General features: G+C 37.3%; 1 protein-coding gene across 15 annotated transcripts in view; it reads right to left on the reverse strand.

Moving 5' to 3' along the window:
- NCALD (neurocalcin delta) overlaps positions 1 to 19,469 on the reverse strand; it is a 476,669-nt gene that overhangs the window by 87,856 nt on the left and 369,344 nt on the right. Inside the window, exon 1 of one of the 15 annotated variants that reach the window (XM_077167392.1) lies at positions 12,743 to 13,416. The exons of the other annotated variants lie outside the window; for them this stretch is intronic. The gene's annotated coding sequence lies outside the window, so the exon portion shown is untranslated. Of the gene's footprint in view, positions 1 to 12,742; positions 13,417 to 19,469 lie in introns of those variants that run through there. 15 annotated transcript variants of the gene reach the window in all.

Genomic DNA, 19,469 nt, shown 5'->3' on the forward strand with positions numbered 1-19,469 from the left:
GGTGGTTTTCATGGTTTAGTTGGTGGGAGTTCAGAATCAAGTAGGAAATTTTGTAACATGATCCCACTCCTTTAGATTCTGATTCTGAAGTTCGGGAGTTAGTCTTGGGAATCTGCATTTTCAACTGCACTACTGTGATTCTGACTCCAGAGACTAGAGATGCTAATGTTTAGAGATTTCACCTCTCCTCTCAGGACCTGGGAAGATTCCATCCAGGGCCTTTCAGGGTCATTTTGGCTAGTACTCCTCTCCACTGACATAGCAGCTCAGATCCAGCTGGGACTCGGAATAATGAAAGGACCTTAGCTTCTCTCCCTGTGTCACCTTCATGCAGTTATTTCTCTCCTTGTGCCCCAGCCGTCACTCCTGAAGGGCTGCCAAATTGTGTCCCTCTATGCCAGTCACTTTATGCTGCCAGCATTCTTAGACCTTGTTTTCCTTTTAGGATAACCTGGTATTTCAGTGTGGTTGCCAAGGCAGCTCCTGCCTCATGCAATTAGGAATACCCTGCTATACACTATACACACCTAACACCAGATGGCTGAGGGTCACACAGCTTCACTCTTAAAAACAGACCCAGTTTGATGTTGAGAGGCTGGGGATGTGATGGATGTTCTCTTTCTTTCAGGGTCTCTCTCCTTAGCAGGTGACAAGCAAGCCCATGGGGGATGGCATATTCCCTGGACAATCCTATGTGATAGCCACATAGAAGGAACCACTGAGATGTCTTTAGGGACATCCTAAATCCTAGAAAATGAATTATCCCCAAAGGCAAGAGATGGATGGCATGTGCAAAGCATAACAGGACTGAAAGTGGTTAAAATGGGAAGAGTAAATGGCCTGCAATCAAAGCGATCCTGACACTAACTTGGGATCATTTCCAGTAAATGTGCTCCTTGACTCTAATCTCAAGAAATGCAAATCCAATCTCTTCTTCAGGAATTCTTGCAAGGCAATGGTGTGAAGCAGTTGATCTCTATAACTGACTTGTTCATATTTTACCAATTACCAGCAGGCAACAAGAGATAAAAGACAACTTGAAAGCTCCATTCTAAGTTTTCCGTGGTTTCATACTGTTCTTGTGAATGAGGACTCAATACAATTAATGCTACTTAACACGAGTATAAGCAAATCCTTTAATTTAAATTTGCAAAGAAGATTGGTGTGGGTTTTAAATCATATGTCTATATAGAATCATAAAGGATCCTTTACTGATCCTATAGAATTGAGTCATTAATGACATGGTTCATTCTGCTAAAAGAACAGCTCTAATTAGACCTGCACTCAATGTACTGGTGAAGATAAGAATTCTGCAATCAGACTACCCCTCAGCACAGTCACCACAGAGACAAGAGATTTTATTGGCTGGACCAATAATCTATAGTCCTCTGGGAACAATCTTCACCAATTCCCAGAAAAAGTCATGCTCTAGGTCTTGTCTCTGGGCCTTCACACATGCTGTTCCTTCTGCCTGAAACACTTTTCCCTAAACCTTCTCCTGACTAACAAGGAGGTGAGTGAACTCATTTTCAACAAGGTCAACATCAAGCATAATTATTCCTTTGTTCTTTAATTCAGTTACTTGATTACTCAACCATATTGGGCACTTAATATGTGCTAGCCCCTTTGGTGTGCACTGGGGATGCAGATATAAAAATAGGGTACCATGTTTACCTTTAGGGAACTTAGATTTTAATAGAGGAGACAAATAGGAAACTTTAGAACTGTGTGGTAAGTGTTACAGTTGACATTTGTCTTGTATAGGAATTTTGGGGAAGTTAGGAAAGTTTCCTAGAAGAGGCAGAGTCTGCATGGAGCTATGACGAATGAGGCATGACCTGTTTTGAGATGAGTATCATAGGTTTGATGATGGAATTGGTCAAGTGACCCATCATCTTTTGCTTGGCTCACTTTGAATAAATGATCCGTGTTGATCATATGGCCAACCAGGCTGAGGATGCTGTATGTGGCCATGAAAGAAAGAGAACGGCTTTATGGGGAGTTACACATATGCCACTAGCTCATGTCAATCATACACTAACACACTGGGGCAAACACTCTGTTAATACAGTCTGACTTCAAGATGGTGGAGTGAGCATGAGAGTTTATTTCTCCTACCTCTGAAAATTCCACGTAAGCGGCAGAGCCCAGAAAGTATTATGAAAAAGAAAACAATCTGTAACAGGGTTGGAAATCAGCAAAAGTTGCAACAGCAGACAGAAATTTTGAGGAATTTCTGGAAAATAGCAAACAGATATGGATGGATTGAGCCAGTAAAAACAGCAACATAAAATAGGTTTCAGGGAGAGACCTGATAAAGAAGTGAGAACTGTTCTTCTCAACAGAAGTCTGAAGAATTCAGATATGGTGTCACAGGGAGAAAGAGCAGTGAAAGAAATTGCTAGAAGACATTTACAGAATGTTTTTTCCCTCCATCTCTTTCCACCCGTCTCTCAATTTTGCACGGGAATGCAGTATTTCAAAGTAGTTCATCACCACCACCACCCCAAAATAAAGCCTTCCTGGCTTGGGGAGTTTGGGCAGTCACAGAATTGCCTGCATGCTACTTGCTCTTGCACGTGCCTCTCATGAGCCTAGCTGGCAGTCCTGCCATGCACGAAGAGAAGCATGGTGGAGGAACACTGCTATCCAACTCCCAAGGAAGTCTCCCTAGCTACTTTTACTACTCAACTCAGCCCTTCAATTATAATATGAGAGGGGCAATCAAAAGTGACAAGTTGTTTAAGGAAAATCAAGAGCATAAAAGAGAAGGATCCAAAAGAACAACAGAACCACTGATGCCAAGGAAATAGAATTGATACCGGTTATAGAAGTGAACTTAAAAATAAAGCTCTATAATTTTTTTCAGAAAAATTTGAGAGTATTATATCCATAAACAAGAGTGCATTACCATGAAAAGGGAGCTATGAGAAAAAACAAACAAACAAAAAAAGAGTTCATAAAAATTAAAGGATGATTTTAAAAGACCCTCAGCTGAAAGGCTAAATAATTGAGATGAAATTACACAAGCATATACTTGAGATCCAGAAGGTAAACTGAGGACATCCTCTAAACGTACATAAAAGGGAAAATGTGAGAGAAAAGTTAAGGGTCAGAGATCTAATCCAAGAGATCTAATGTCTTTTAGGGATAAGAGATCTAACATCCTTTTAATAATAAGAGTTATAGGAGGAGAAAACAAAGAAAATAGAGAAGATGAAAATTTCAAAGAAATAATAGGAGATGGAATAATAGGTCCTGAGGTGGAAAAGTCTTGAGTTTTCAGATAAAAAAACCTGAAGAAGAATAAAAAAATATATACCTGGACAATTCTTGATAAAATTTCTCCACGTACAAAGAAAAAATCCTAAAGGTTCATGGAGGGAGAAAAAAGCTACCTATAAAGGAATCAAAATAAAAATAATCAAGATGTTAGCATCTGCTTTTAAAGCTGCTTTTGAGACAATGGAACACAGTCCATAAAATTGTGATGCAAAGTAATAGTTTTCAAGGGTGAGGGCATAATAAAGATCCGCAAGGATTTAAGTTTAGCTTTTCTTCTGCCATTCTGAAAAAAAAAAAAGTTAGGAAATATACCTGGCAAAACTGACAGTGAATCCAAGAAATGGGAAGATGTGGGAAAAAGGTAACAATGGAACTGCTTCAATTATGTGACGGAAAGAAATCCTGTTGGGACAGCCTATAGTTGGCCCCCAATTAGAATATTGGGACAGAGGATTTGGCAAAGAACATATTCAACAAGAAAGAGGCTATTATGACCAAATTGAATAATTAAGAATCAAGAAGTAAACTATATTTGATTTGCGGACCATGTACCACGCCCCTCCCCGCTCCCTTCTTCCCCCCGCCAAAAGAAGTAAACTATGTCGTGTTACATATGTGCTGGTAGCCACGGAAGAGAAAAAGTGAAATTGTAGGAAAATATACATACATAAAGGGAAATCATAGTCTAAATATGAAGCAAACTAAAATAAAGTATGGAATTAAAGAATTAATAGAATACAAAAAAAAAATTGGTGTCTGAAGCAAAGTTAAACCTTCATTGATCAAGGGAAAGGATCAATTGATTCAGTGAATTTCTCTGTATTTTCTGTGAGTTCTAGGCCATTAGGGAAAAGAATTATTTCTCTGTTACATGGTTTCTTTTTCCTCCTATAAATGGTTTTTCAGTTTTGAATATGTTTCTTATAGATTATCCTTTCTATCTCATTTTCACCAGAGATTAATCCTAAAGGTGGTAGGTTTTAAACTTTATTTTAAAAAGTTGTTTTCCCCAAGGTATTTTTGTTTGATTGTCCATGGTCTTTTCTGATCTTTATGAGATAGTTAACTAAGCTTTACTGAGAAAATATAAACTTACACCCATCAAGAAACAATTCATTTAAAAAAATGACTGATGAAGGGTGTTTTTTGTTAACTACTCAAGAATTTGTTTCTATTATTCTTTTTACTGTACAAATGCATACATTTTGCATGAATAATTCACAGGACTTTTTCTTAAGAATGGGATGTTCTGGTTAAGAACCTTTTTTTTTTTGCATGGGCAGGCACCTAAGAACATTTTGATAGTTACCATATACATATGCTGAGGCCCAAATTTTCAAAAACTTAACATATAATGAAATACATTTACAACCAAAACTTCATTGAATATAATTTAGTCTTTTGTTGGTGATTTAATTATAATTATCAATTATAAATATAACATAATCATTAAAGTGTTCTTCTATAGATAATGTTGAGGGCTTGGATATTTCAGGTGGTTAGGTTTCTTGTGAATATGACTTATGCTAAATAACAGATTATCTTTTTATTGTATTTTCAAGGGCAGGCACCAGGAATTGAAGCCGGGTCTCCAGTATGGCAGGTGAGAATTCTGCCACTGAGCCACCATCGCACTGCCCCCAGTTATCTTTTTAAAACTACGAAGTGATATAGCAACCTCTAGAGATATTATCCAGCTAGAGTTAAAAGGGCCACTCACATGGTACTGAAGGCAAATGGGAATTCACATTTTTTTATTTAAAAAGGTAGAGTTTTTCTATGAGAAAAATGGAGAAAAAGGAAACAGCATATATTCAGGATTTTAAAATAATCTGTCTAAAGTGAATAGAAATGAGATCATTAAAATATTAAACACCCTTTAACACATCCACCACTTACTGGTTTGTAGCCTATCACCAGCTTCCTGCTGTCTATTAGATTAAATCCAGCTTATTTTAAATTGATAAATTCTAGGTGCCTGATGGAGCCACCTCATATTGTATTTTTCTTCTTTTCCCAATCATTCCCCTTGATCTCAGATAGGTAGGTGTGCTATTTCTGTTACCCACATGTGCCTAGGATGTTTATAGTCATGGACGACCCTTTCCCTTCCCATTGGTCATGAAGATCACCAGCCTTTAAGACTCAACTCAAAGTTCACTTTCTCCTTAAAGTTATCTCAATGTTTCATATCCTTGTATAGTTAATCTATTCAATAATCACCTAATGGAGATGTAATGAATAGGACTATGTGCCCAAACTCTGTTGGACACTATGAGAGGGTGTGACCAACATGGAAGGCATAGCTCTGGTGTAGCTACATGTGCTATTCAGCCTCCTTAACTAGAATGAAATTTCTTGAAAGGCCGGACTCTTCTATATTATCCTTCTCTATCTATATTGCCTATATTACCCACTTAGCTGGAACATATTGGATGAGGCACAACCAGTCCTGGTTATTGAGAGGTCAGTGATTGTGTCAATTTGTCCAGTGTCTATTCACTGGATAGATAAGTAGAGGAACCTTGTTAGCCCTTGGACAAGAAATAAATATTGTCATAGATGCCCATCTCCATGGTCGGTTGTATGGAGTGTGTAAATGTTAAATGAATAAATAAATGAATGAAAGAACCAATTAGCAATTACAGAGTGTTAGAAGACCATTAAGATGTCTTCATAAGTGAGAACAGAGTCAGTGGTATTAATTTCTCTACAGTGGAAGAGAGAGATGCCTCTTTGAGTAAGGATACAAGGACCACATTTCTGAGGACTCTGAGCACTGAGCTTGCCAACAGACAGAGCTGCAGCCCAGTGGGACAGCTGCCATTTTGGCAGCTTTATCAAGAAGCAAAAGACTCTGCTGAATGAGCTAAATCTTACCTGGCCAAGAGGAATTCCCTGGTTTTATCTAAAGAATTAGAGCAGAGAACTAGACCTAGAAGGACTGGAAATGGGCCAAAAGACAGCGTCAAGGAGACATCAGGCCTAAAAATAGAAAACTAGGCAGCAAATTAGACAGAGCAGGTATGGGGGAGAGAACTAAAGGGAACAGAGAGGAGGAAAAAGTGATGCTGGGAAAATGGCACGAGTACTACCCAACACAGTGGACCTCTCCTGCAGGGAGGGTTCCAGCCAGCAAGAGGCAGTGAAGGAGATTTTAATAGGCCTACAGTCCAGCCTCAGTTTTATCCAAATCTTCTCCTCGAATTATCAGCATTAATATGAAGGACACTGTCTCAAATTTACAAACAGGTAATATTCCTAAAGCTCATTCATTAGTTGATTGGTAAATGAAATATACATTCCTTCAGAAATTATTTTAGTTTAACTCATATATATGCAGGCCAAATCATAAAAGTCTATTTCATCTCTATATATCTGAACTTAAGCAGTCTATACGGTTGTTTCAAATTACCCCATATATCCCAGTTACTCTGACTACCTAAGAAATTACTCCAAAACTTGCAGGCTTAAAACAATGACAACTATTATTCTGTTCATGGATCTGCAATTTGGGAAGGGCTCACCTCTAATCCACTTGGCATAGAAGGTTAAGAGTGGCTCAAAAGCTGGGATCTGCAGGCATGATCATTCACATGTCTGGCAATTGATACTGGATGTTGGCTGAGACACCTACACGTGGCCTGTCTATATTATCTGGGTTTCCTTACAACATGGAGGCTGTGTTCTGGGGTGAATGTCATGTATGAGAGACACAAAGAACATCCCAAGAGAAAAACAAGGTGTATACTTTTTATGATATAGCATTGCAAATAATCTAATATTACTTCCATTATACTCTATCGGTTGGACCAGCCACAAGCCCATTCATGTTAAAGGGGAGGGCAAATAGACTCCACCTCTAGATGGAGAGTGGCAAGGTTCTAGAATAGCATGTGGGAGCAGAACTATTTGCTATGGCCATTTTTGGAGAGTACAATCTGCCGCAACATATAACTTCTAGGGAAAATGGAATATATTCCAACTTGAAAGGCAATATAGCGCTATGGATAAAAGAGCCAGGCCTCTAGACCCAAATGTTAGATATCACTCCATTATAAACTTGTGTGACATTGGGCAGTTTGCTTAAGCTCTCTGTGCCTCAGCTAAATGTTAGGCTGTTTAACATCAGGGACACACTTCTTTCAACTTTGGCAGTGACACTTCCTGGTTTCCAGGGGAGAATGGTGGTACACTACCAGAGGCAGAAAATTAACAATAACAGTTCACATTGTTGAGTATCCAATATCTGTTACTTACTGTGTTGAGTAAGGTACTAATATTATCTACTAATAATAGAACTGTGATTTAGGTAACTGCTCAAAGTAACACTAGCAAATGGTTGAGAGGATTTTGCCCAGGTGAGATTAAATGGAAGGAGCTGGAGCCCTTCCTGGGAGTACCAACCAGGAATCCCTGACGCTGATATGAACAGATTACTCACACATTACACTGATTGGTCACCAGTTAGAGAATTGCTTCTACTAAAGTTTGATTGTTACGTAAAATCTCAGGGTTCCAAGTTGCTTTTTTTTTTTTTTTTTTATTTTAGTAAAGATTTTTTTTGACTACAGCAGCCAACATGATCGTAAGGGAGGGAACCATGCGCTGTTGGTACACATAGGTCTCCAGACAGAGTCTCTATCTAGTTAGACTGTAAATTTCATGATGGCAGGGACTTGCCTGTCTTGTTTCCACAGTGTCCCTGTTATGTAGTCCAATGCCTGGTACATAGTAAGTACCCCAAATTTGTTGCAGTGTATGAAAGACTGATAGTGCAAATTAAAGCTTAAGCAAACAAAGGTTAGAATCCATAAAATAATTTGTTCTCTTTAGGCTAGTTACATATATGACCCAAGGTTCCACTAGTGCACCCCAAATACCTACTATGATACTGTGGAAGCAGTAGTCAGTTAATAAGTGTTTGCTTACTGAGTGATTCTACCCAGTGTTATACCTGATCCTTCATCACGATAAGACACGGGAAGGCGTGGGATGGGATAACTTTTGTGGGATGTTATTTTTTATTTCCTCTCCAAGGATGTTGTAAATATGGTCGTCACAAAATCAATCGTGGTTTCAACTGCATGAATCATAAGAAGGGCTGTGGGAGTCAGTTGAGCAGACAGCCAAAGAATACCAACACTTTTCTTGACGTTTACCTCTAATGGATAGAGTTTAAATTCAAGAAAGCAAGGGAAATCCAGAATCTTCCTTTAAAAGGTGCATCCTTGCATAAAAACAGTACACGGCCTTTTGCTTTCCTACAGTCACTGGGGTAGAATTCAGAAAATCTGGACAATTCTCCCTTTAGGAAAGGTAGCAGCTGGAAGATCTTTGAGACTACAGACATTTTCCCCCACAAATCAAATATAAGACTTCAATGTGATCTAAGTATGTTTTACTTTAATGCAAACTAAAATTTAAAGGGATGCTGTATCTCTGATTAAAGGCATTTATAGAAATAAATCCCAAAATACTAAAGTTCGCCACAGAGGTAAAAGAACAGATTGTCTTTAGTTTGGAAAATGTGGCTCCAGCAAATTTAAATATTTATCACGTAATTTTTACATCAAAGTCTTAAGGCGCGCTAACTGTTGCGGTATCACTTCTGGAAAAATAAAATACTACATTTTGGAACACTATTTCTAGTTGGAATTCCATAACAGGGACCATTTAAGTAAAAGCTGACTTCATGAAAGTAATGACACATTCCATTCTGAACTCAAAATCTGAAACACTTGCCTCAAAGAAGCAAACAGCAATAGCCCAGGGTCAAGAGATTTTAGACGTTTCCCAAGTTTCTTTATCAAGCTGCCACAGAGACTCTAAGCCCGCAAGCAGGTGTTCTTTTCTGACCCAAAGAATGAGAAATATTTTTTAAAGTCCTCTTTCACAATTCCCCTGAACACATGCAAAGAAAATTTTCTAAGCTTCCATTTCAAATGTTAGGGATTTGGACGGAGTTTAAACATTAGCTCGTGTAAAATGCCATAGCTCCAATTCTCTTACGCTGAGAATGCGGGTGCTGATGTAATAGGATGATTTTATACATTCCAAACGCGGGGCTGGGAGGGCAGGGGACCAGGACGGTGGCCAACCAAGTGAAGTTTCCCAATTAGTAGAAAAGGAAAATCAGGTGATTTCTTGTACACATTCAAGGGGAGTTGGGGAGACAACTGCTTACATGCGTCCCTCTAAATAACAAATAATATTAACGCCTCCTGCATCGGTCTGAAATACCCAATAAGATAAAAAAGGTTCTGCATTCAGATGATTTGGGAAGTATAATCATTTTCCATTGCATCCTGGAGATCTCTGGCAGATAAACCTCCAAGACTCTGGAATTAACCTTACAATTTACCAATTCAAACATAGGTATGTGCTGTGGAAAGTCATGTAAGTTTTTTAATTCTCATTTCAAATGTCATGAGCTTGCAAAGTAGCTTTATAGTAATTCTTCAGGTCCGATCTCATATAACATCCTGCATTCTTCCTAAAAGTACTAGTTGCATATCTTCCCTGCGTGGATAAAGGTTCCTTTACAAATAGCTATAGTCTTACATACTCCATGTTTTAACTTGCACAACTTGCATTAATACTAGGAGTTTTTCCTCTTAATCCCTAACCAATCAGATAAGAGTTTCTGAAGCCAAGTAACATAAGACTGCATACGCATTTCAAGGAGGAAAATAAAAGAATGCTACAGTTTGGTAGCTGTATGGACACATAATCTCTTTTGACACAGAATTGAGGGAATACTGTGAAATTAACACATTCAGAGAATAACATCAGATGCAATGGAACTGATTGTGGAAATGATGCTGCGGATTTTGTCCAGTCTAGTTCTATTACTTCTGGCCTTACTAGCTTACATGTTATTTAACTCAGTGGTAGAGAGAAGTCAAGGAAGTTTGGGAACCTGTATAGGAAAAATATTCCATCTTTAGTTTCACTGATCTCAGAGTGAAATTTAGTATTTCTTTTAATCAAAATGTAGGCCGTAAGCTAAAGTACCTGTGACTTTGTTGCCAAGGGAAATCATATTTTCACATCACATTAGAGCTGTTGTAGATATCTTAAAATAGCTTTTACACTCATCACTGCTTCAAAATTATGGTAGTTACACCAGCTGCCAGTATGCATTATTTATTCTTGTATTAATAACATAGTACATAATCACAATTTTTCAAAATTGTGGTTACTGGTATTTCAATAAACATGGTTTTCTTTGTCATCCTGCATACTTTATGGTATGCATTTTAAAATATCACTCTTAGAAGAGACTATAGGCTTCAACAGGCAGCCAAAGAAGTCTTTGGCACCAAAAAGGTTAAGAATCCCTGAAACTAAACACAAAGGATTGAATAATGCAACAATCAAGTTTCTAGAATAAATTATTCTTCGCCAATATCTTTTGAAGCTGAAAAAACTTGACCTTGAAATCAACAGTTTCATTGCTGTAAATACATGATTCTCACGAGAGCCATTTTTCCCCCTTATTTTTCTATAAGAAAAGACCTGTAGATTTTAGAGCACCTCTGTTTTTATAGCATAGTTGTTTTCTTCTAATAATGAGCTTCATCATTGATATCTTGCCATCAACATGGAATTGTTCTCTGGTATTTCACGCTGCTGAAATACAATCTATTTCATAATACTGAACACAATTATTTTATCATTTTAATTTAGGAAACCACTGAAAGAGCACCAAGAAACCACCTGCAAAACTATAATGAGAATTCCTTATTTAAAGTAACATAAATTAAGCATCGAAGCATTACTCCATCAAAAATAGTGCTTTTAAATGCCAGCATTACTGGTTTTGTCCATGCTCAACTGAAATGTTGCATGTCAATTAACACATTTCTAGGGGAATTAAGAATATGGCCTCTGGGTTATTATCATTTCAAGATAAATTAAATAATGAGATGATATCTAAGTGGATGTACCTTGAATGTAAGCACACTGGACTTTTTGAAAATCCTCCATGGGAGTCCTGGCCCAGAACATATATCAAATGCCAGCAAGTTAAATGAATATTCACCCATTGAGAGTTATTGAGAAATATTGATATAGCCTCAGTCACCCATCGCTGCAGCTAAATACCATTCAAAATTCTCACCTCCACGAGTAAAATAATGCTAACTACTGGGATTACAAAACTAATACAGAACATAATACATTAAGAAATATATTCTTTTTAAAATTGAGATATAATCCAAGCACTATAAAATAAATATTTTTCATATATTTAGTTAAACCTTTTTTTCCTACACCTTGAATACTAACCACATTGTACACAGTGCTCTAAAATTTGCCTTTTTTCCATTAAACATGTTAGGTTTAGAAATCTGATTATATATCTTGGCTTCAATTAACTTCATTAGCAGAGGTTTTCTTTGAATTATAAGCTACAAAGCGATCCAACTGTGTACAATGAAGTAACATCCAAAATTGCTAAACTTGGGAAGGAAAAGAATTACAACAATGCAGACAAAACAATTTGCATTATATAGTGTTATAAGAGTAAGAGATTCATAATCACAGCTATGAAATTATTCTTCCCAGATCTAAAGCAAATTTTTAGTGATTATCTGTATTTGTGTTAAAGACCTACCAATAGATACATTTAGTTTTAGGACTATTAGTTTCCTCTCTAGGTAATTATTTCAATATTTGTTGTTGTTGTTGCTGTTGCTGTTTGTATAAAAACAGCTTACTTACTCCTTTACAAAGACTGTCCAATGCCATTCTCTTAACTGAATTTTCTGGAGAGGACACTGAAAATGTGCCCTTTGCTCTAGCAACCAAAACACAACTACATGCACATATATAAGAGGTTCCATCCCAACTTCCTTGGCATATTCCAGATTATTTTTTCTCTAGACAGGAAGCTGTTGACAGTTTTCCATGGCATTTCCAGCATAACAAACGCCTTATTTATTAGAAAACTCCAACTTTTGTTTCAAAGTATAATATTCTTTCATGCTGCTCCTATTGTTGCTAATTATGAATGCTGCAAAGCTAGCAACCACATTTTAAACTATTCTAGGCTGATTCACAATAGGATAGCAATTGTAAAAAGCAAAGTTAGTAACACATTACAAGGCTATGCTGGAGTTTTTAAACCCAAAACAATGCTGAAGAGAAGATTCCTGGAATTCAACGGGGGAAATCTTGGCTCAAGATGCAAATTCCGTATCTCTAAATAATACTATGTTAGCAAGTGTTGAGCAAGAAGGCGATTATATTTTAACCTACTTCACAACATTAATCTAAATTTAACCAAATTCCAAAGACTCAGCACAAAATTAGCAATGAAGCGGCTTCATATTTTCTCCCAATACAACAATAATTGCTCATGAAGACAAACTTGTAGGAGGTTAAGAGAGAGGGGAAAACCACAATGAGCTCTAAAAACACTTAACAGTTATATATAAAGCAAACTAATTACCTCACACAGAAGAAGTGCAAGATTTAACAGTCCATGCTCTGCAGCCACCGGGAGCGCCAGCAGCAGTGGTGGTGGAAAGAGCAGCAGCGGTGGAGGAAGCAGAAGCAGCAGCAGCAGCAGCAGCAGCAGCGTCCAGCATCCACCAGTCTCACAAGCCTTTGACTATGTGGACTCAGCCACAGACTCTGCCTCTAGCTGACGTCAAAGTCCCTGTCACATGGCCAGATGAAAGCCAAGAGAGCATTGGTTGTCGTAGCAACCACAGAATGGCTCAAATTATTTCAATAGGTCATCTGTCACTGTGTTTTGTGTGTGTGTGTGTGTGTGTGTGTGAGAGAGAGAGAGAGAGAGAGAGAGAGAGAGAGAGAAGACGTGTACACATATCCCCTCCAACCATCAAGGACAGCTCCCTGACAACCTCACCAATCAAAGTTGTGACTCGGGGGTGCCTACAACTTTCCTCTTAGAGGTTTCAGAGTCTTTTCATGCATTTCTTTGCAGGAAAATGCATGCCTCTCTGAAGTTCCCTTTGGACTTGTTATCACCCGTGTGGAGCATGGGCCTCTCTGCTGAACAAAAGGAAGGAAACTGAAAAATTCTGGAAGTAGTTTTCTTAGCTAATTAAATTTATTTTGAAGCAAATAAGTAAAAACAGAAAGCCAAAGGCTGGAGTGAAGAAAATAGGTTTTAAAAATTATACAAGAAGAATTCTGCAGAAGCGTACTTAGACCATGCGAGTGAGGTAAAGAAAAACAAGAAACAGTGGGTGGTGGCCCATAGACCGATGAAAAGAGTCTAATAATCTTGCACCATCCAGATTGTGGAAATCAGGGAAAATGAATTCAGAATTCCTGCATTGTAAAATATCTACATGAGAATTCTGACTGAAAGAATTCAAAAGCGTACTACTTTAAAACAGCCCCATGATTAGGTTTAACACTTTTTTGGACCTTTGCTTTGGGGCTGCCATAAAGTTGCCAAATCTCCCCCTCCTAAATTTGTTCATTCACAGCCCTTTGCTGGGACTCGCCATGAGTCAATGGGTTCATGTCCCACAAACACAGAGTTCAGAGAAAACCCAGAGCAGCAGGATATAGAACAGTCCTATTATGCTTTCTAACTTCAGCTTCATTTCCTTTAGGACCACTCTAGCATATTTTTAACTCTGCACGCATGCTTGTTTCCTAGTTAATGTTCCTTCTTAATTAATAGGAAGCCAATTAAACAAAATTAAATGAAAGCCACAGGACTGTAGTTTGAAAGAAGACATTCAGAAAATGTATTCCCATTCAAAAAGGCCAAAAGAGTTAAAAGGCAGGGAAGAAGTGCTTGCTGTCAAAACCCTAAGGACTCTTACATGCTAGGGTTATCAGGATTTCTATTCTGGTTTCTTAGGGAAAAAATGAGATGGCTCTGGGGTGCTACAAACTACAAATGAAATCTAAGTGAGCTGGGCAGATTACATTTGTGTCACCATAAAAGAATGAAATTTCTCCAGTTCAAGTTAGAAGTTGCTTCTTTAACAATATCCAAACTGCTTGGCCACAGAACCCTCCTAACTCAGTTTCCATATCATCTTTTCTTTACTTCTGTCCCAGCCCCAGTTGGGAGAAAAGACACACTTATATTTGAAAAGTTATTTTCCTGATGCTATTAGCTTTAGCGCTACAGAAGTAAAATAAAACTGTAACGAATTTTTCCCCATTAATTTCAGATTGAATGGCAGTTGGGAATTTAGCACTCAAAGGACAACTGACTCACTGAATCCAGTGTCTATTGAAATATGCCTAATTCAGCAATGCCCACAATTCACATATCGGTAATTTGTTCCAGTTATAGTTTTGGTTTTCTGTTCAGAGAGGCACATCATAGTAGTGAGGAGGAAGGAGGGGAGACAGCACATCCTTTCAGACTTCCAGGGCCTCTCATTGACTAAACTGCCTGGTTTATCAACTCCACATCCTGACTGCCAAACTGGTCCTCCAATTTATGCAGCTTCCACATCTGATAGAGTAAAACTGCAATGCCGTGCTTTGCCAGTAGGGGATGTTCTCTGAAACAAGCTTCAGTTCTAAAAATACCTTAAATTAAGGATTTCAAATTTATTAGTTTAGCAAAAAACAAACACTTTTTCATTTTGATGTAATTTTTAGGGATAAGTATGCTATTTACTGAGTTATGCTTAAATTATAAGTTAAAATAATCAGCTTATCGACCTTCAAAATCAAAGGTAGATATATGTAACCCTTGTTTTTCTACAGCATGCTTCCAACCTGCCAGTCCTCATTCCCTTTTGCAAAGTAACCTGGGATTGGAGATTCTTTTACAGTTAAGGAAGCTATATACGTTGTCTGCACAGTTAAAACCACAATGTTAACCTCTTTGGAGTTCAGGTTTCTACTAATTTGGCTAATTAATCCAAATGTAGTTGAAAGCATCATAGGAAACAGATCACGAGGGCCTTCTCCAATCACAGCTTACCACATTGAAGAGAACATTTGTCATTTTATTCTCATATGACAATTCCTTATTTTGTTCGGCGAAAATGATTCACTGAATTCTAAAATATCCATTCACTAAAGTTTTCACTTGCTTTATGAAAGTTAAGCCAGCCTATTACTAGTTTGACCACTTTGCCTGAAATAACTTGTGAATGCCACTAAACAAGAAGTTTGACTTGAGTTCACACAATTGAACTGACAAGGTGGTTTGGGCCATGAGTAGAAGACTGTAATCTGCCTTTTATTCAAGGTCCCTATGTAGAGATATTGCTGTCTTCTCTCTCTTAACATTAGAGGGAAAGAAATGGAGCTGCAATTAGAAGACACTGGGTTCAAATTGCATCTCTTTTATAGTGGGACCTTGGGCCGGTTACTTAAGTTCTTTCAGCCTCAATGCTTACCCTCTAAGACTGTTCTGAGGACTATAAAACTAATGTATTATAAAGCCTGACACCCTACTACAGTGTTTATGTTATTTCTTGTTTATCTGTCTGACCCTCTGATAAGTCTGTGATGACCTTTACAGAAAGGACAGAATCTTATTCATGTCTACATACCTGCAGGTAGCACAAGACCCAGAATATAATGAGTGCCCAATAAATGTTGTTTAATGGCTCAACTTCAGGAAATAAATGCTAAGAAATAGAAAGAAATGGTTATTTTCTCGTCCTCTAAGAGAGAATAGAGAGCCAACCTCTAGGAAAAAAAAAAAGGCAAAGGAAGCATAAAGAAAAGTAAAAATGTCAAGTTATCCCCAAATTTTCTAGCAAGGAACTTGCCCTATTTGCTTGCCAAGTAAATAAAATTTATTCTTACCAAATCATAAATATTTATTATAAATGTATATTAGGTTGTATGCCGATACATATTATGGCTTTTGATGTTGATGTTGGATATTCTTCTATATTAACTGACATTAATTAATTCTTCTATATTAACTGACATAACTCTGTAAGGTAGGTACTATTCTTGTCCATATTTCACAACCAAAGAAACTGAGGTATAGAGCAATTAAATAACTTGTCTACCTAAGCAGAGCTAATATTTATAGTCAGGAAGCTTGACTTCATACATTTTTGGAAATAACTTACATTTGATAAATTTTTGGAAAGAACTGAATTATTTCTTACATTTATTTCACACTGTAGGGTTGTTTTTATTTTAATTTCTTGTGAGGGGAAGAACATCAATGTATCTTTCCAGCAATTGGAAATTCCAAATATCTTAATCTCACCTTGGCTTAAGTAGCATTATGGGCAAAAACTCTGATGAGGAAGACTTGAATGAATGAAAATAAGCAAAGCAAAATAGTGAATATATCTTTAATAAAACTATGATGAAGTTTGTATTTGCCAGCTAACCAATGCTCTCACTGAGAATACCCATAATAGCTGGGATAGTTTAAAAAAAAAAAACAAAACTGTTGGAAGGCATCAAAGAGCAATCAGGCAGTAATAACTTGAAGCGTCAAGATCCCAAATAAAAGAGAAATATATTTAGGGAATCAAAATATTCTTCACATTATCTGCTGCTTTTTTTCCTGAAAATGTTTGTTAATTCTTAAGCGGTGTGAGTTTTTTGGCATGCTCACAGGCCTGGAAAGACAATAATTGGAGTATGATATTCCAAAGCACCCCAAATTTGAGGGACTGAGATCTTCATAGAAAAAGAATCACAGAAAAGTGATCCCAACATTTTGTACTATTTTCCTCTTGAAGCATTTTTCAATTCCTAAATAGTGTGAAGCAAAAGGACAAGAAGTTAAGAAGGAAAATGTGGCTAAGGGATTCAACATAAAGGAGATTTCAGCAGTCTCGCAGTACGGGGATGTAAATCAGCATTTAGGATATTCCAAGAAATTGGATCTTAGTAAACACCCAGGTTTTCAGATCTTTTAGAAGTAATGGGAAATGGTAAATAAATGAGCCCTCCTCCAAATCAGAACTAATTCTAGAATCATAATAATCACTAATTGGTTCAAGGTAATTTGCTCCTACTCTAACTACTTTCCAGAGAAAATTAACCATCTCAAGATGAAGATGACATCACCCAGATCCTCTATAATTTTTTGTATACTACCTCCAATGCATAAAAAAATCATTAAGCATGCCAGAAAATAGGGCTAACTGACCAAAACCCCGAGTGAAAAATAGGTGATAGAAATACTTATTGGTTATTCAGCTTCTGTAGTTATAACACAGGGACTTAAAAATAACTGTAATTATTATGTTCAGAAAAATGGGTGACACGATGGAGTTTGTCAACAAAAAATGAAACCTAAAAAAAGAGATACATTAAAATTCAAGAACTAAAAAATACAATAACTGAAGTTACTAACAAAATAGATGTTTTTAAGAACAGAAGACACATCAGAGGAGAAAATTATTAAAATGAAAGATTGGTAAACAATAACCAGACTGAAGTATGATGAAAAGAAACAAATGGAAGGTACAGAAAAGAATATAATATATATTTGGGATATTAAGAACTGGCTAATGTGGATTTGCAGACCTGAAAGGAGAGGAAAGACAGAGAGTAGGTCAGAAGCAATATGTGAGAGGATTGGCTGGGAAACTTCCAAAACTTCCAAAATATACCAAAATCACAGATTTAAGATACCCTTGCAACCCCAAACTGTATAACTGCAAAGAAAATAACAAACAGAAATATAACAATGACCTGGTGGTTAGTGTCCTAGGTTTTCTTTTAATGGCATATAATAGACATGAGGATGAAGAAGCAGATAATACAGAAACACACACTACAGACAAAAAAAAAAAAGCTCCCCATCCCAAAGCCTGCTCCCTCTAGGCAAAGGACCAGAAAAAGAGCAACCTAGAAAAATAGAAAAAATTTAGACAATACCTTATCTACTCTAGCTAAATATGACAGGAAAATTGTGGCCTCACTCCACCCACACCAGGATGGGATAAGTGTGTAGCCTAGATATCCACACTTTTGAGGATGTAAAGAGATACCCCAATCTCCCCACCAGGATGGTGTCAGAGAAGGCCAAGCAGGGAGTCAGGACTTTCCTCTCCTCTGAATGGAAATGAGACCCACACCCCTTGCTGTCATGGAGATCACATGGGCAGTCTTACCTTCCATCCCTTTTTAACAGTAACAAGTTGTTCCTCTGCTCCTCACTGGGGAGATGTCAGAAAAGACCTCGTGGAGAGTCAGTGCTTTCACCATCACCCAGTGGCAATAAGGCTAACCTGCTGCAGGGCCAGTGGAGACCATGAAGTATGGCACTGGAACACCCTGCTCTGCCCAGCAATAATGAGGATCCCACCACCTCACATGTCAATAAAGGCCAAACAGGGATCCTAGACTTCTACATCAACCTGGCAATAAAGAGGCAACACCTCCCCAACCCTTCTGGAGTGGTTTCAGATAAAGACAACTAAAGTATAAGTTTAAACAAGATCTATATTTGCATAACATAATACAGAAACATCCAGGTTTCAATAGACTATAACTGGCTATACTAAGAACCAGGAAGATGTCAAACTGAATGAAAAAACAAAACAAAAGAAAACAAGCAATAGATGTCAACACCTAGATGACAGAGATATTAGAATTATCTGACAAAGATTTGAAAACAGCTGTGAAAAAATTACACTCAAAACAAATGAAAAAGTAGAAAGTCATAGCAAATAAATAGAAAGTCTCAACAAAGAAATAGAGGATATAAAGAAGAACCAAATGGAAATTTTAGAACTGAAAAATAAAATAACTGAAATAAAATCTTCAGTGGATGTGTTCAACAATGGAATGGAGGAGAAAGAGGAACCAGTGAGCTAAAAGACAGAACAATAAAAATTACCCAATCTACATTACAGAGAGAAAATAGTTATTTTGTTTTGTTTTGTTTTGTTTTTTAAAAGATAAGCAGAGCATTAGAAACCTATGGCACTATAAGAAAAAACCTATCATTCATGTCATTGGAGTCTCAGAAATAGGGGTATAGAGTGGAGGACTGATAAAATAGTCAAAGAAATAATAACTGAAAACTTCCCAAATTTGGCAAGAGAGAATCTTACAGATTCAAGAAGCTATGTGAACCCAAGGCAGGCTTAACTCAAAGAAAGCCACACCAAGACAAATCACGGTCAAACTTACGAAAAAGAAAGTCAAAGAAAAAAATCTTAAAAGCTGCTACAGAAAAATGGCATCTTTCCTACAGGGAAAAAAATGATTTGAATGACAGTGGATTTCTCATC

The sequence above is a fragment of the Tamandua tetradactyla genome, chromosome 6 (genome assembly GCF_023851605.1).
Source record: "Tamandua tetradactyla isolate mTamTet1 chromosome 6, mTamTet1.pri, whole genome shotgun sequence".
NCBI lineage: Eukaryota > Metazoa > Chordata > Mammalia > Pilosa > Myrmecophagidae > Tamandua > Tamandua tetradactyla.